Source organism: Brassica napus, chromosome A8 (assembly GCF_020379485.1).
Source record: "Brassica napus cultivar Da-Ae chromosome A8, Da-Ae, whole genome shotgun sequence".
In the NCBI taxonomy this organism is placed as follows: Eukaryota; Viridiplantae; Streptophyta; class Magnoliopsida; order Brassicales; family Brassicaceae; genus Brassica; species Brassica napus.
In genome coordinates, this window is record NC_063441.1 from 5,284,307 (window position 1) to 5,292,146 (window position 7,840).

A 7,840-nucleotide genomic window follows, 5' to 3' on the forward strand; every position below is an offset into this window, starting at 1 on the left:
GGACTCAAAAACTTTCTCAATATTCATGGAGAATATATCGAGAGTTTACTCCAAACCCTTAGTTCTTCACAAACCACCCCCAATACTCAAGGACGGCTACTGAAAACCCTAGTTTTTTTGTAAAAAAACACGATATTTGCATAAATCTTTACCCAAATAATATAGATTTTCTGTTTATGATAGACTCAAAAAGAGGAAAAAATCCCACCCGTAAGCCCCACTTCCCTTATCAAGAATATTCTCTTGAAAGAGTAGAGAGAGAACACAAGCCCAAAAGAGGGAGTCAAAAAAGATTCATTAAGAAACAACTTAAAATAGGTAAGTATTATTTTATACTTCAATTTTAGTTTTAGTAGGATAATTAATTGATTAAAAATATGTAAGGTTTTTTAAATGTTACGTGATTTAATTGGGATACAAATTTATTAGTTTAGATTTGGTCGAAAAAAAAGATATCTTTGTATATTAACTAACCAATTCAGAATTTTCAATACATTTTGGATATAACTAATACAAAAGAGTGTTCATGGAAATCTTGGATTTGATTCTATTGACAAAACTAAATCGAGAAATAATCTAAACCAATTGTGTACGTGTTTCAAAACCAATCGGTATATAAAAATATTTAATTGTGCCGTTAATAGATTAATTGGATTGTGAAGATCATAATTAAAACCGAGATATAACTGGTTATTAGATTAGTTTTACTATATTCTTTATCGCCTGCTGCTGTATTAATGGCCTGTTTGAAGAACGATGTTATATAATGGATCGATTTGTTGTGGTACGTTCTACAAACTTTGTATACAAAAGTAGTCAATTTAATTCTGGAAATGTTGGATTTGATTCTGTTGACAACACTAAACCGATAAATAATCTAAACCAATTGTGTACGTGTCCCAAAACCAAGTGGTATATATAAGTATTCGATTGAATTTTAGATAGAAATAATAGGATTGTTTAAATAGTATGTAACCGAGATATACTTTGTTATGCATACGTTTAAATTTGGTTAGATGTGGAACAATAATTTCCCTTGTAAGCTAGAATTAAAAGCAATGGCATCCCATTGTAATTATTAAGGAAAATTCAGGGTTAAGTACAAAATGTACTTCTGTTTTAATAGTTTAGATGCACAAGTCAATATAGAGATGGGCATGTTCCAAGACAAGTCTTGAGTGTTCACAAGTGAATTCTTAGAGTGCATATGTTTCTTTATGTTTCACGAAGAAGGTAGTTTGGAGTTTTCACATAATTTAATAATAAAAATAATCATATTTAATATATAATTTACATTAAATAAATAAATTAATATATGTATTATAATTAATATCAGTAAAATGGATACATAAGTAGTAAAGTTACATTTATAATAAGCTTGTGAGTAGAATTGGGTTGAAAACAACAATTTAAACGGGCTAATTAGATTGGCTTGTTTATGGCGACTTCTTTAATAGAGAAAAACATCATTTAGAAACAATTTAGTATCAAATAGTATCAGTGTAAAAAAAAAGGTAGGTAATTCTCTCTCAGGCACGAGACTCGAGAAAAGCTTTCCTCCTTCGGACCGCTTGACTAACCACCCTACCGACCAACGGTCCCTTGCTTCTGATTGGTGCAGCCCTCTGAAACCTTTCTACCAATTCAAAAAATTCCCTCTTTTAGAATAATCCAACGGTCTGTCGAGTGTTCTGACGGAAACACACCGGGTTCCACCTGCGACTCCGGTCGACAGGTCCACCTCCACCACCGGTAAGCAGTCACGAAACTCTTAACATGACGACGGGCAGCTACTCTCAGCGAATCGGCGGTCAAAAGCTTCTCTGTGGGTATAACTCAGAACAACTCTTCAACCTGTGACCTCTTTTGTAGTTCAACAAGATTGATTCTGGGGATTCCCGACACTGGCTATCTGATTATAGCACCACAGTAAACTCCCTACTCGACACCTCTCCAAATCAAAAGGGCCAAACCAACTCACCTCGTATGTTCTTAGAATTCAGGGGATTCCCTCAATCTAGCCAATCTAACGCAGACAACAAATCTAAGAGGTCGGGTTTTGTTCTCCTACCATGGAACATAGAAGAATCTCCTCGGCTGAGAAGGGCAAAGGAATAGATTTCGCCCTCCAACAACCTTCTCGTTCGGCTCGTGTGAAAGTTTCCCAGCCAGAGAATGCAGAGCAGCTGAGAAAACACTCCCTGACCCTCATTGGTCGCGTGACAAACAAGTCAGTCCAAAAGGTTTGGTCGCTGATTCTGTTTTTTACTGAACACTGGAAGACTGAATTCAAACCTGTGGGCTCGGGTTTGGGAAATGGCTTGTTCCAGTTTCAGTTTGAGCGTGAAACAGATCTACTAGCGGTGCTGGAGCAACGACCATATCATTATGCTCGATGGATGATCATCTTGCAGCGTTGGGAGCCCACGATATCTCCTAACTTCCCCTCTCTAATCCTGTTTTGGATTAAAGTGCAAGGTCTACCTGTTCATCTTTGGACATAAGCTACTATTAAAGTGATTGGGGAAGATATTGGGTTCTATGAAAAGGCGTAGATTTCTGCTGTTTCAGCCCGCATGAGAGTCCATATAGATGGACTACTCCCTCTTATTAAAAGCTCGGTGGTCGAATTCCACAATGGCGATGAGGTCCACACAAATCTGGTGTATGAAAAGCTTGACAAACACTGCACAAAATGTCTAAAATTTGATCATGAACTTAAGGAATGTCTGGTAGCTAGAGCTGAAGCTTGCGCCCTGAAGGCAGCAGACGAAGGTAACACCTCAGGACATCCAGTGGGCACCACCAAAGACAAAAACTCTGCTTCAAGCCATGACCCTGATATCCTCCGAGCTAGGGATCAGCCCCTCAATCCTCCTTTCCAGTTCTCAGCTTCAATCCGCAACAACGAGAAAGGAAAAAGCTACACTAACGAACGTAGATAAGCTTCACACCGCAGAAACTACAAAGCTCAGACTAACTCGTGGCAGGAGAGAAGTGGCCATCGTCGTTCCTACCTAGCTAGTGAACGCTCAGGACATGGGTCTGAACGGGGACCCCGAGACAGAGAATATTACAGGCACCGCCAGCTCCCAGCTCCCCCAAGTCGCAGCTTCTACCGAGAGGTCCCGAAACAACCTCCAATGTTAAAAGATATAGACTCTAGTGCTTCAAAGAGCTACCCTGAGAACGCTGATCGGGGGATTCCCCATCAGATCATGGATGAGTCTCTACCTCATATAGCGCTTCAGGATGCAGTGGGAGAAGTTAGAGATGCTATGAAGCAATACTCACAATGTGCTGATCCAACAGAGAGAGAGGCTTGAAAGGAATGGTTAAGACAAGCAGAGGAGAGATGAGAATTTGAGGAAGCTGCATCGCTGATGGTGCGAGCTTCTCTCACGGCAAACTTGGAGAACCAAATTAACACCACGCTTAATGATACCCCTGAGCATATTCCTGCATCTCAACGCTTAGGCCGAAGCCCCAACTCTCAAGCAAAGTGTACAGATACAAACCCAAGAAATCAAGCTCTGAGACTCGACCGAAACTACCTGCCACCCAACGCTTAGGGCCACCACCTAGAAGCCACTCGCACAGAGATGTAGACAGGGAAGAGAGAGTGCCGGCAACTATGAGAATAGGCCAGGCTTTAACTGATGCAAACACTGAGAATGAGGCCTCAGCACCGTGTACAACTAAGAGAAAGCCAGGGCGCCCTCCTGGTAGCAGTAAGGCACCAGGAAAACAAACCATGCCAGCTAGCCCAGCCCCTAAGAAAAGAAGAGTCTCACAACCTAAGCCCTCTCCAGCTCGCCGGAAGTCCAATGCTGCAAAAACTACCAAGAAAAGCGATGCAAGAGGTGGAACCTCTCGTGCAGTGGCCCAACAAGACTCATCTACAGCCTCGGAAAATGTCCTGCTGGCCAACTTTATCCCAAAACCGACAAGGAGAAGGATGGATTTTCGGATTCCATCCCACCCGCTCCTTAGCGATAGCTAGCTGGAACTGTCAGGGGTTGGGGAATCCTCGGACAGTTCGTCGCCTTGGAGAGATATCAAAGAAGTACGAGCCTGATATCATCTTCATTATGGAAACTAAAAACCCCGATGCAACAGTCCTAAAGAAACTAGAGCATCTTCGTCAACGATATGATTGTCAACACCTTGTTTCGCCAACAGGCCATGGAGCCGGAGGATTTGGGCTTTTCTGGAAACAGGAACTGAACCTGCAAGTTCTTGATTCTGATACTCATGTAATTGACACTGTTGTGACTGTGGGAACCGAAATTCGCACTGTCGATTTCCGTTTAAATAAGGAAACTAAGAAAACCCTAGTTTCCCAGAGGACCCGGATATCTGTTAATTACCACACGTCAAGCAATCAGAACACGAGAATAACAACGATAAAAATAAGAAATCGAAAAGAGAGCAAAATAGATCTTATTCCGAATCTGCGTATGAGCGTTACAACAAGGTATAAGCCTGGGCTCGAGAGCTGTCGGCGAGATTCCTAGTTCTAGCAACCCTAAGACGGCTAAACCTAATTGAGTCGCAGCTCGAAATAACAAAAACGGAAAGTTGCCTAAATCGCTCTAAGTGCTAAGTTTGCTCTGAAAAAGTTCTTTTTTTCCTGCTCCTCGCCTAGGACTCCTTATATACTAGCTCCAAGGTCGGTTTACGCTTTTACTCTTCTGCCCTTAAGCCGTCATAGCATAAAAATGGAGATATTCCATTTTTCCCGATCTTCACAATTATCTTCAAAACTTCCGTATTTATCCGCGGAAACTTGACATTTATCCTTCCTCGCGGGCCAAGCGCGAACCATGCTGTGGTTCACGGGCTTTTGGTTAGGAAAAATCGTAGGATGGGCCTCGAGTCGTGTTTTAGGTCCCTTTGGGCCGTCTTCCGACTCGACACGTTTACTACGAGTTTTCCGCGGTTTCTAATCCGCGAAGTTTGATCGATGAATTAGAATAGCGGGAAACATAGACTGAGCTTGCTACGGTCTTCGGGAGATAGCATTCGAAGGTTTGACGAGAATGCAAGGACTGGTGTCGTATCGATGTTCGGAAAGGTTCAATCGCTATACAGCGACGATCTTTGGCTCGAGCCCGGTCGCTATGTAGCGACCGAGCGAAAACGAGGGCTCGGTCGCTAAGGTAGCGACGCGAGCGGAACGATCGCTCGGTCGCTGCGTAGCGACCGAGCTTTTGGCCCGAGCTCGGTCGCTACGTAGCGACCGAGAGGGACGATCGCTCGGTCGCTATGTAGCGACCGAGCTTGGCTGAGCTCGGTCGCTACGTAGCGACCGAGCGGGACGATCGCTCGGTCGCTACGTAGCGACCGAGCTTTGGCTCGAGCTCGGTCGCTACGTAGCGACCGAGCGGGACGATCGCTCGGTCGCTACGTAGCGACCGAGCTTGGCTGAGCTCGGTCGCTACGTAGCGACCGAGCGGGACGATCGCTCGGTCGCTACGTAGCGACCGAGCTTTGGCTCGAGCTCGGTCGCTACGTAGCGACCGAGCGGGACGATCGTTTGGTTTGAATCCCAAAGAATACTTCTTCGTAGAAATAACCTCGTATAGGTTATTTTACGAAAATTATATCCCTTCTTTTACTAACTCTTTCGGAAATACGATCTCTGAGGATTTTCGGGTGGTAATTCCGTCGTAACCGTTTTTGACCCAACAGTTAGCCCCCAGCCCGTTAGGATCATGCATGGGGGGATCCTAGCGTGCGGTTAGGCATGTTTGGCAAGTTAGGTGTGATGGATGGAATTAATATGCGAAAGTCCGAGCTTGAATAGTAAATCCTCATGTCTTATAAGAAGAGAGGAGGTAACTTGTTCCATAATTTTTCACTTTCTTGTTTTTCTCTAAGATCTTTCAAAAAACTTTCTATCTTCTCTCCACCCTTTTCCTCTATTCTCTTAAGAGAAGTGTAAAGATGTCGAGCAAGAAAAAGATTGCGAAAGAAGGGTCTTCGTCCGCGAGTCCTTACGAAGAGCTCGTCGTTCCGAAGACGGAGTTCGTGCCTCACTCGGTGCAATCCTGCCGAGAACGAGGCATGGTGGGTTGCTCATTACGGCTCATTGATCCCTCCCAAGGAGAAGCCATTCCCGGTCCTGGTCCATCGTGGAGTCGAGGGAAAGGACGCAAGTAGGACCACTGACGAGTTTCTCGCGACGATGCGGTCGTTCTACCGCATCCCGGATGTGTGGAGTTCCGGGTTCCCTGCCGTGGGGAATGTGCTAACAACCCCCCGGAGGGTTACTTTACTTGTTATGAGGTGTTCATAGTGCGTTGTCGCCTCTGGTTCCCCATACCCGAAATTCTCGTCCGAGTGTTGGACCGTTTTGAAGTCGCGATAAGTCAGTTGACACCCCTTGCCATTCAGCACCTTATTGGGATCTTGATCTTAAGCTATGAGCATGGCCTTTCCCTTTCCGTCGATCATTATGAAGCGCTTTTGAGGCTTCAACTGTCAAGGATACGGATAAGCATAGGTTTGTCCCTCGGAAATTTATGTCGGTGGTTAAGAAGTTCATTTCGAACTTCAACTCGTGGAAGAAGTTCTTTCTTTGTTCGTTTGGACGCTGCGTCCGTCGAAGAGAGTTGCATTCCACTGTTCCGGAGGTTGCCGAACAATCGTCCCTTCATCATCCTCTTGCTCCGTTCCCTGAGGATATTATCGCGGTGAGGGATCTTCTCAGGAATGGTCTTCTTCTGGACTTCTTTCACACGAGAAGGGTTCGGAAGGCGCTGAAATTTGTGCAACCTGGTCCAGCTTTGGACGCGGATACGGGAAGCGACTCCGAACCGACGGCCAGAGTCCCGTTGAAGCTCCGACAGCCGCGCCGGAGTCGAGCTCTTGGAAGGGAAAAGACGTCGATCTCGGCGACATAGAGTTTTCGATGGATGACTCTATGCTTCCAGGATGGGATCCGAACCTGCTTACGGCGACGGAAGCGGTTCGCGAGCGAAGCCCCCATCCGGACTTCGATGATTTCTTTGCTGGGCTGCCATCGGGCTTCGATGCTCCTCCTCCTACGAAAGAATCGGCGAGGCCGAGAGTCGTTGCGGAAGGATCTCGCATCATCAATGGGTTAGTTTTTTTGGGAATTTTTAAGTGATTGTCCTATGTATGGATTGTAACACGCCTATTGATTTTGCAGGGCCTGAGCTTGCTGGGCTCGGCCATCGAGGCGGGTCATAGAGAAGCCATGGTCTACCGTTTCAAGGCGGAGGAAAGCGGAGCGGGATCTCGCCCGGTGTGCAGGCGAGATGATGGAGCGGGAGGCACAGCTTACTCGTGATCATGCGCGGGCTGTTCGCAGATCGGAGAGGAAAGGCAAAGAGAGATCGTCGAGGTGATGAAGACTCGCGCATCTCAGTTCAGGTTGAGTACGGCGAATCTAAGAATGCCTTTACCTCGGTGGGCGACTTTCGCGAGTGCCGTGGTTCGGTCGGAAGTCTTTGGAGGACGCAAGCCGACGATATGTGTTGAAGAAGAAATGAGCTTGAGGAAGAGTGGGATGAGTGACCGTGCCCACGCTGAGGCGCTTATCCCTCCGATCGACGAGATGATTTCAAGGGTTTGGGATTCATCCCGGTTTCTCCTGATACCGAGGAGGTCCCGATCGATTTTCACGGCGGGGTGGCGAGGAAGGATCGTCCTGCGGATGCGTTTGGTGCTTCGTTGTCCGGGGACTTCGACTTTGGATTATGAGGGATGGATCAGTTATCCTTGTTTTTTTTCTTTTTTTTTTTTCGGTGGCCGATGTGGGCACGCTTTGAATTTGGATTTCGTTTAGGCCACGATGGTCTCGTATGTAGTT